The sequence below is a fragment of the Coffea arabica genome, chromosome 9c, assembly GCF_036785885.1.
Source record: "Coffea arabica cultivar ET-39 chromosome 9c, Coffea Arabica ET-39 HiFi, whole genome shotgun sequence".
NCBI classification, from domain to species: Eukaryota; Viridiplantae; Streptophyta; class Magnoliopsida; order Gentianales; family Rubiaceae; genus Coffea; species Coffea arabica.
Window position 1 is genome coordinate 8,065,114 of NC_092326.1, and position 11,235 is coordinate 8,076,348.

Sequence of the window (11,235 nt, forward strand, 5' to 3'; positions counted from 1 at the left end):
GTGAACCGAACTTGTGAACCAAGCTCAATTTCGTTGGCTTGAGCAAGTTTGTGAGGTGACTGGTCAGTGAGGGTGATAAGGTGTTAGGTGGGAGTACAAGTGGAGTTTTACGGACCTTGTTTATGATCGACGGAGTGTCGGCAGGAGGTCACGCATGGCAAACGACTTGGCTTTGGAGCCAACCTATATCCTTCCTTTGTATTGTTACTTTTGCACTTGACTTGACACTTTTGTGAAATAGTTGTTTATCTAACTGTGAAATTTATGATTTTACCCCTGTTTACTTACTAAGCATATAGCTTACCCCGTTTCCTTTGTTTTCCTTTGCAGGGGACGACACGGGGAACGCCTGGGCATATTCACTAGTATAGTTAGGTCTGCTTATAATAGTTGGACAATTAAGATGTATGTTTTTGTTTTGGTGGTTTGTATAAGGACCCTCCTTAGGGTCTACTTCCTGCTGGTTGTTATCACACTGTAGTATAGTGGTTTGACCAGATACTTTTGAAGATGTAAATAGAACTTTTGGCGATTGTATATATTAGGGTAAAATACACGAAACCCCCATATGGTTTCAAGAAAAGACACATTACCCCCCTATCGTTTAGAAACATACACATAAACACCCTAAACTTCATAACTAAAGTAGAAATAGACCTATAACCGGCTGAACGACCTACTGATGACGGGTATGCGAGATTCTTTTGAAAATATCTTGAGTTTCATTCCCAAGCTACCCTTCAGTTGCTATATTGAAGTGACATATCAGGGGAGAAGAGATTTGAAGCTATCAAAGAGTGAAAGGAAAAAGGGAGAAGATCTAAGGAGAAGCTTTCACCATTCGGACCTAAATAATAAGCCCTCATCGCTAAAAGGTTTGGATGCCTGATCTTCCCCATTATATTAACCTCAGTTTCAAATTCCCTTTGTCCTTTTGCAATCTTCTCTCTCAATCTCTTCACTGCAGCAACACTGCCATCCTCCAATGTTGCCTTATATACTGTTCCATAAGTGCTCTTACCCAGGATCTCTGCTGTGGCACACAACAGATCGTCTGCTGTAAAAACCATGGGTCCATCAAAGTGGACAATCTTTCCAACTTCACCTGCAGTTGGAGGAGTGCCTTTTTCTCTGGAGATGAGGAGAGTCCCAGCTGCGATGAGAATAATGTCTTTGGTGCTCAGTCTGTGATGTTTCTTTGCTGGAGATTCTGGTGGAGTTGATGGGCCCGGAGAGGGTGGTATTGGACATTGGGTTAATGCACTGTATCCGCATAGCTCAAGATTGCCCACGAAGGCGCTTGCATTGAACTTTTGAGCAAGCTTAGTTGGAACAGGACCGGACAGATTGTTGTAAGACACATTAAAGGAACTAAGATTAGGTAAATCACCTATAGATGCTGGAATCTCTCCACTAAACTTGTTTTGAGATAAATCAACTTGTGTCAGGAAAGAAATGTTCCCAACTATTGCTGGAATAGGACCACAAATTGGTTATTTCTCAAGTTGAGAACAGATAGTTTCTGTAGTTTGTTTACAACTGCAGGAATTTGGTGGTCAAGATGGTTGCTTTCCAAGTTCAAAACTACAAGGTTTGATAAATTGGAAAGAGCGGCAGGTAAGCTCCCATTGAGTGCATTATATGAGAAATCTAGTGTTCTAAGCCTAGATAGTCTTCCAATTTCATTGGGTATCAATCCAGCCATGTTGTTATGATTGAGTGAAATCTCTTGGAGCTCACTTAAGTTGCCAAGAGAAGCTGGAATTGTCCCAGAAAATGAATTGTGACCAAGTGTCAGGGACTGAAGTTGATAGAGGCCTTCACATTTCCACCCCAAGAGTCAGGAATGGAACCAGAGAGATTGTTGTGCTCTAGAGCAAGAAAAATCAGCGATTGCGATTGAGTAAGGCTGGTGGGAATTGAACCAGACAAAGAGTTGTAGCTAAAATTAAGCCTAAAGAGCCTGGTTGAATTGGCAAGAGTAGCTGGAATAGTTCCAGAGAGGGAGTTGTTACAGAAATCTAGTGATTGAAGAAGGGGACTCAAACCAAGTGTAGGTGGGATTGAACCGAAAAACCGATTATTCAATAATTGAACACCTCTGAGGTTAGGCAAAAGCCCCAACGAGGAAGGAATTGCACCACCAATTGCATTATCGTGGAGGCTAAGCTTTCTGAGAGCTTGAAGCTGCCCAATTTTTTCAGTTACTCGACTACCTAGACCTTTCCAGGGAAGCTGGATTGCAATTACTAGTCGCCGAGCACATTTAATCCCGGCCAGCCACCGGAACAAGCTCCAATACCACTGTCGTTCCAGCTTCTCAGGAACCCTTTAAGATCAACCAATTCATGTCCGAAAGGCAGCCACGCCGTTTTCAACTCAGATTCATGTTATTTCAGCAACAATTTAGTATACAAATCCCTTGTTTTAGGGTTTTTTTTCTCACACAGGATGAACGAGAGAGAGTCAGTTCTTGATTCTCTCTCCCTCTCTATTATAAACGAGGGTATTTTGGGTATTCGACCTGCAGCTGATAACTCAGCCGCTTAAGAAGTCAATTTCCACTTTAGTTATGAAATTTATGGTGTTTATGTGTATGTTTCTAAATGATAGGGGGTAATGTGTCTTTTTGCGAAACGATAGGGGGGTTCCGTGTATTTTACCCTATATATTATAAATAGTACTCTTTGATTTATTATAATTTTATTAGCTTTGTGTTTCGAGTTATGGCGCGAGCTAGACAGGCGTCCCGCCGATACCCTAGGGTTCGCCCTTGGGAAAAGCGGGGGCGCCACACAAATGCTTGAAAACGGAAAAACAGAAGTCCGAGGCAGATTTGCCTTGGAATTTCTTAGGACTTTAGTGGTTTCGTTAACCAACTTCCCGAATGAATTTTCCTATGAAATTTGGTAGACGATTATAAGGTAGTGTAATACTACCAAATTCGGTGTTACTCCGAGTCCATTTCAATGCTTAACTAAAGTCCCAAAATTTGTGATTTGAACCTGGAAATTGCTTAAAAGTTTCGATTTTTCAGCAACTTTGAGCTATTATATCTTGGTGCTCAAAACTCCGATTCTTGTTCTGCTTGTTTTGTTTTAAACTTTGTTTATGACTCTAATTGAGTTCCAAATTTCAGAGGTTGGTTCACATTGTGTGAATTTTTTCGAATTTCCAAACTTTGCCGAAAACCAACCCCGAAACTGTCTCGCAAGCCAAAACAACAAGTTTGAGACAAATTTTGAATATCTTCCATTTGGAATCATGGAAAAGTGTCTTCTAGAAACTTTCAGTACTTTGGAAGTAGTTTCTAATGGTATCAAGTTTTCCAATTTTGGACTCATAGAGAGTGAGATCTGATTTTTCAAAGTTTGCTTGCCGAATCTAAAATTTTCGAACTTAAAGGAAATTGAAGGTTTCAAACTCTCCATTTTCCTCCGATATTGCTAGACCGTTTTACATTTGATTTCAAAGGCGAAAATCAGATTTCTCTTGTATTTTTGAAACCCACTTCCGAGCCTCGATTATAAATAATTAAGACACAATTCATGAATTCTCCTTAGATTGTACACTAGTACAACATTCTTTAATAAGTAGGGGTTCTAAGTGCTAGTGTATAATAATTGATGGTTATTTGCTCAGGCGCTCAAGGGGATCTTCAAGAGAAACTCGAAGTGGACGCCTAAACACTTGTTTGAGTACTTACTCACTTGTTTTGAATAGGTGAGTGTTCCATATAGGAGTACAAAATTTGAATAAGTCTATAACATGCTTATTCCATGATCATTAAGTGTTAAATGCTACATGTCAAGTATTTACCACACTCATGCATATTTAAGTAAGGTATACTTGAATTACTCGACATGAAATATTTGAAATGCATATTTACATGAAGTGTTGCAATGATTAATTATGCTATGACTGCATAAGTTGGTTGGAGTGAACTTCCACGACTCTTAAGTAGTAAAAGTGAGAAACGGCCAATGGCGATCTATTAAAATGACTAATGTCTACCAACTAACCGTGATTACTACCGTTAACCGTTTACCTTACTTACCGTTTTCCTATCTACTTGATTATCTGGTACTTGATTACTTGATTACCGTAAATTACATGTTCACATGAAATTATCAAATATTATTTACGTGTTTATGTGTTAATTGTTGCTAGTAATTGCTCATAAGAAATTATCCACCATTTTAAGACGAGTGTGTACTTTTTATCTCACTCGACCTACCAAAAGAATAAATTTTTACCGTTCGCCAAATTATTTGATTACTTGTGCATGTTGTAAACTCTAAGCTGAACTTGGGCCCTGCCCTTGGTTGCTGACCTACTCGACCCAGGACTGGACTCGGTCAGGTAGGTTGGAATCTTGGGCCACCGTTTCGGTATACTCGAGTATTACCACTGGAGGGATAAGGTGATGGCCAGACAAACCGAGGGGATCCGAAAGTTATAAGGTGCAGTTGACCGACATAGTTCCATTGGAACACCGTATCCTTCAATGTGTGTTTATTTTACATAATGATAACCGTTTCATGCAAATGTGCTATACCTGTGATATGCTCAAATTACCCGTAGAATAATAATTGTCTCATGTTCATATGTCAACGTGCAACCCTGAACCATACATGCAGTATGCTCAATTACTTGATTTATTAGAACTGCTAGAGTGTCTTGGAACCTCATTGGGCTGTGTAGCTCATTCCACGTTTTTATTTTCCTTAACAGGGTTTGAGACCAAGAGTGCTCGTGAATAGTACTATATTGCTTTTCTTTTAAAGATTTTAAGTTGTATTACAGCAGATGGCTGTAGTAAATATTCTTTTGGGTTGTATTAAGCTTGAGAGCTGGTTAATTGTATGTGTTAGATATTTTGGAGTACTTTAATTATGTATTGAAGTTATTTGAAATATTCTGAACTTTTGAATTGTGGATTGTAGTGAGTCCTGACGAGAATTGGGCAGACGTCCCGCGGATATCATTTGGTTCACCTCAGGGAAAAGTGGGGGCGTCACAGAGAAGTTATATTATCTACATGTCATCTATAAAATAGAATTTCACATAAATAAACTAGTAAAACACCTTATGAATTATGAAAAAATTATAAACCAAATTTAAAATATTTAATAATATGGGGATGTCTTGCTAAAGTGTTATTACCTGAACATAAGAAAAGAAAATTAGATTCTAAAACTCCTGATTGTATGTTTATTGAATATGCTGAACATAGTGCTGCATATAGATTTCTTGTTTTAAGAAGTGATATACTTAATTGTAATACAATTATTGAGACAAAAAATGCTGAATTTTATGAACATATTTTTTCTCACTGTCCAATAAAATTTTTCATGCACCCGTTGAAAGAAATAAAGAAATAACCTCTAATGAGGAATTGAGAAGGAGTAAAAAGCCAAGGAAAAAATTTTCTTATGGAAATGATTTTCAAACCTTTATTATTGACAATAATCCTTTAACTTATTCTGATGCAATTTCTTCTTTTAATTGCAAGTTTTTGAAAGAAGCAATTAAATTTGAAATTGATTCAATTGTGAAAAATAAAACATGGACTTTGGTAGATTTGCCTCCTGGTGCCAAACCTATTGGCTGTAAATGAATTTTTAAAAGAAAATATAATTTTGATGGTTCTATAGAAAAATATAAAAGCTCGTTTAGTAGCAAAAGCATTTTCTCAAAAATAAAATGTTGACTATTTTGACACATTTGTACCAATAATAAGAATTTCTTTTATTCGTGTTTTATTTGCCTTAGATTCTATTCACAAATTTGTTGTTTATCAAATGGATGTTAAAACAGCTTTTTTAAATGGTGATTTAGAAAAAGAAATTTAAATGTTGCAACCTGAAGGATGTGCTGAATCTGGACAAGAAAATAAAGTGTGTAAATTAATCAAATCTCTTTATGGTCTAAAACAAGTTCCTAAATAGTGCCATCAGAAATTTGATCAAATATTAATGAAAGATGGGTTTTCGTCTGAAGAAGTGGATAAATGTGTATTTACTAAAGTTGTGAATAATCAATATGTGATAATTAGCCTATATATGGATGACATGCTTATATTTAGTACAAGTATAGATATTGTCAATAGTACTAAATATTTCTTATTCTCTAAGTTTGATATGAAAGATTTGGGTGAAATGAAAATGATATTGGGTGTTAAAATCACAAGAAGAGATGATGGTATAATGTTGTCACAAGAACATTATACAGAAAGACTTATTAGAAAGTTTGAAAATTATGATGTGACACTTTTAAGTACTCCTTATGATGCTAACACTTAATTAAAGAAGAATAATGGTGACCTAATTGCTTAGTCTAAATATGCTCAGATTATTGGAAGTCTGATGCATTTGATAAATTTTACAAGACTTGACATAGCTTATGCTGTGTGTCGACTAAGCAGGTACACTCACAATCCTAATAGTGAGCATTGGTTTGCATTAGTCAGACTAATGAAATATTTGAGAGGTACCATAAATTATGCTGTCTTATATCGTGGATTTCTCACTGTATTAGAAGGGTACAGTGATGCTAATTGAATCTCGAATTCAAATGAGACAAAATCCACTAGTGGTTATGTATTAACTCTTGGTGGTGGTGCAGTAGCATGGAAGTCACTAGATAGACAATCATTGCTAGATCAACTATGGAATCAGAGTTTATAACTCTAGACTTGACTGGTTCTGAGGCTGATTGGTTAAGAAACTTCTTAATCAGTATTCTTATGACTAAGGATCTGTTGCCTCATGTGTCCATACACTGTGATTGTTAAGCAGCAATTACTATTGCTAAAAATAAATCTTATAATTATAAAAGTCAACACATGAAACTAAGACAATATGTCGTCAAGCAACTGCTTAAAGATGAAATTATTCTATTAATTTTGTGAAGTCAGAGTTGAATTTGGCCGATCCTCTGACTAAACCTATAGGAAGGAAATTAATTTTCAAACTACAAGGGAAATTGGACTAAGGCCAACAAGTTATCAATAGAGACAATAACCCAACCTATGTGATTGGTAATCTCATGAAGTAGGTTCATATGGGTAATAACAGGTCAATATTGAGCGTAAAACACTTCAAATCTAAGTCCCTCCAGAGATAAGTGCTTTGATTGCTAATAATTGTGATGATGATTTAAAACTCTTAATGAATTCATATCCTCTTAGGGAGGTGTATTTAAAGCAATATACACATGATGAATTCACCTATATGAGAGTGGAGTGAGGCCGCTCCTATAAGATTTATTGGCCAAATCTTTAGACCTCTCATGAATAACCAGGAAGCCGCACGACCTAAAAGCACAAAATTGCGATAACAACAAGTTATGGGTTATAGTGTGATTGATATAATCTCTGTCATACATCAAGAGTTATTGGTTCATAGAAATTCATATTTTACTAATAATTTTGTAGGTCATGTTTTGTCAAACTAAGTTTGGTTCATAGTCCAAAAGATACGGAACTAATTACGTTTTACCCAAATAAATCCAACAGACTATTTCTTTTACTTTGACCAAAATTTTTGAAATAGGAAGGAGATTGTTGTAAATAAAAGGGATATTTCAAAAGATCTTATCCCACATTAGAAAACTAAAAGAATTTCTCATCATTTATAATGTGTAGTCTGTTATTGGGCTTATGTTAAGTTGGTAACTAGTGTGGACTCGCGCGCATGAGAGGGAAGCTGAGTTGGGCTGTTTCAATACAAATTAACAGATTTTCCCCTCCTGCGCGTGGGTTAAACACGGCCCAAGTGAGTTTTATTGATTTTACAATAAAAAATTCACTCTTCCCTAAGAAGATAAATTTTTATTGTAACCGAAAGTCTGGTGCGTTACGTAACATTCACCTTTAACATTATTTATTTCATCGGTTACGAAAGACTAGTACGTTTCCTAACATTCCCTTTTAATATTACCATCTGTTACCATAAGTTAAACGTTACTTTTAGTTACACACACTTTATGTTATCATATATTATTTTCCAATGTTACTTTTAGTTACACTAAAAATTAGCCATGTTTTTTATGTTATTAGATATTATTTTTCACCAACGTACGCTTTCTATTACCTATAAATAGCAGCTATGCTTCCACTTTGCAGACACCACCAACAGTTGACAGAAGGTATATCTTGACAGCTTTCTTCCTCTGTTTTTCTTCTTCTTCTTCTTTCCTTCTCTGCTAGATTTAGCTGACACTTGCTAAAGTTCTGATCTTTCTTGTTATAAACAAGAAGAAGGCTTGTTTAATCTTGGGGAAACATTTCAACTTCATGAAATAGTTTCTTAGGATAGTGTTTTTAAACACGACTCAAGTTACATTTTGTTAGTTTTGGTTAACGTTGTTTTTTTGGCTATTTTTGACTACATACGAGTCGAGTCAAACTCGAATAACACCGTACTCAAGTTTAAACTTGATACTTGTAAATGCTACTCAACCTTGAGCTCAAGTGAGTCATAGAACATATGCTTGAACTTGATTCATTGGAGTGTCATATATGCTCGAGTTCGACTCAAATGGGCTCAAATTTTTCGCAAGCCTATTCGAGGTCGAGTACTCGAGCTTGAGCTCAAGAGCAAGCTTGAAAAATCTGCCCCTGTTACCAGAATCAAACGAACTGCTAACCAAACCATTTCCAGCAAATCCAAACCATTCCAAGAAACTCATCCAGCATAAAATCCATTCCAACACGCCATGCGCCAATAACATACAAGCATAATGCATCCTAAAACTAGCAAGCTTATAGCAAAGCCAAAGCAACAATAATGGCTGAAACTCTAACAAAGAAAGTTGCATTCTAGTTTCCACAGTCTACAATATAAACTAGAAATAGTAAGTATATTAGGAGAGTGCAAGGCTACCAGCTAATCAAATTCAATGGGCACACAAAACAAGAAAAATAAGAAAAATATTATGCTGACATATTCAACTAATGATATCAGCCAGCCAAATTCAGTGAGCACATTTTAGTTAACTAATATAAGAAAAATATTGTTCAACAAGGCACAATTGGATGGTATTGACTCGAATATTCTTCCACTAATTAGTCAAATTTGCCACAACTGCCACACAAGAAAGTCTTATCAACAAATATAATCGTGCATAAAATTAATAAATATAGAAAAAATATTAAAGTAAATTAATTAAGAAGAATAAAATAGCATAAGTTAAGACATGATCCAATTTCATGCACTTATATTTTTGGGAGTTCAATTTCTTTAATGGTTTTGCATTGTTACAATATCAAAAAAGAAGACATTGAAAAACAATACAATAGACAATTAAAACCATTAATTTGTGAAGATAAAATGAAAGCTAGACTTACCTTGATTTTCTTTTTGACATTATACATAATTCTACACCAACCCCTAACATACATTATGACTTGAACTGTATCCAGAGATAAGCAAGAATAATAGGGATCAATGACTCTAGTTCCGGCATTGAATGTAGCCTCCAAGGCTATTGTAATCATAGGAATGGCCAATGTATGACTAGCCATTTGAGACAATACAAGATATGCGACCTTGTTGCATTTTCACCAATCTAAGCAGTCAAAGTCTATAGGATCTTCTCCACTTTTTAGGTAAGGCTTATCCAAATAATCCACCAATTCAGACTTGTGAGGATCACTGGTTTCAACTTCTTCATAGTATTCATCAAAACCACCCTAAAGTTTAACAATTAACCAAGTTTTCTATTGGCCACTAGACGGACCTCCAGGTGAATCATTTCCTTTTTTAACTCCATTAGTAGTTATAAAAGCATACTCCTCATAAATGTTAAAAAGGGCTTTTTGAACTTTAGTGATGTTTTCTTTGTTAAAGTGGCTATGTTCCATATCGCCTTTCATATAAGGGAGTCTTTCCCTTAGTTGCTTATAAATATAATGGGCCTGTGATGGGATTAAATACACCAAACCAAGAGAGTTTTAGTTGGCTATTTGGACCTTTGGGTTATTAAGCCTTTTTATTTAGTAAAATATTTTGAGTTCTCTTGTATTTTAAGTATTAGGTATTTTGGACTTGAGAACACTTTCTTAAAACATTTTTGTACTCTCTTTTTCATAGTCAAATATTCCACCTTCTCCGCTCGTGGATGTATGTTAATTTGACCGAATCACATAAATTTCTGTGTTCCTATTTTATTTATTTTTGCTTTATTATTTATCTTTTGGAGTTGTTAAAAATCCTTTCGTTAATTTTCTGGGCTCAAACCTAACAAATTGGTATCAGAGTTTCTTCAAAGGCTTTGAATTTTGTGGCAACAATGACGATAACAACGACTGTTGTCGAGAAATTCGATAGAAATGTCAACTTTGGGATGTGGCAACTTAAATGGGTCCATTTTGGTTTAAGATGGAATTGATATAACGATATAGGGAATTGAGAAAAAGCCAGAGGGTGTGATAGATGCAAATGTTGCTAAGATAGATAGGAAAGCAAGGTCCAGTATTATTTTAAATCTCTCTGATGAGATTTTGGGGGAGGTAGCCACCTAGACTTCGGCAAATGCTATGTGGGATAAATTTAAGATCTTGTATATGAAGAAAACAGTTGAAAATCAACTATATTTAAAGCAAAGTCTGTATTTGCTTCGCATGACTGAAGGCACATCTATACTCTCACATTTTGATAAATTTGATTCCATTATTATGGATTTGGAGAATATAGATTTGAAAATTGATGGCGAGAATCAGACTTTATTATTTTTGTGTTTCCTTCCCCAATCTTTTAAATATTTTCGCAATACTATGATTTATGAAAAATAAACAATTTCGTATCAAAAAATTAAATCTACAATAAAATCTAAGGAGCATATAGACAGGTATATTACTAGGGAATTTAGTGAAAGTCAAGCGGAAGGTATGGTTGTTTAGGTAGAACTGAGCAAAGAGAATTTGACAGTAGTAGATCTAAATGTAGATCTAAATGTAGACATAGAAATTTGAAGTACAATTATTGTCATAAAATTGGGTATATTAAGGCAAATTATTTTAAATTGAAAAATAGATTGACACAAAAGAAAAAACCTGGTGAGAAAAATATTGAGACTGCTGACACTGGTGTTGCAACTGATAAGAATGAAGGAAATATTTTCTTTGTAATTGATGACAGGACAAGGTCTAAAAATAAATGAATTTCAGATTCGGGATGCTCTTATCACATGTGTCCCAATAGAGATTTATTTTTCAGTTATAAATCTTGT

At 35.3% G+C, this 11,235-nt stretch overlaps 1 pseudogene; it reads right to left on the reverse strand.

Moving 5' to 3' along the window:
- Positions 1-740: 740 nt before the first annotated feature.
- LOC113708351 (probable leucine-rich repeat receptor-like protein kinase IMK3) lies at positions 741-9,529 on the reverse strand (annotated as a pseudogene).
- Positions 9,530-11,235: the final 1,706 nt, after the last annotated feature.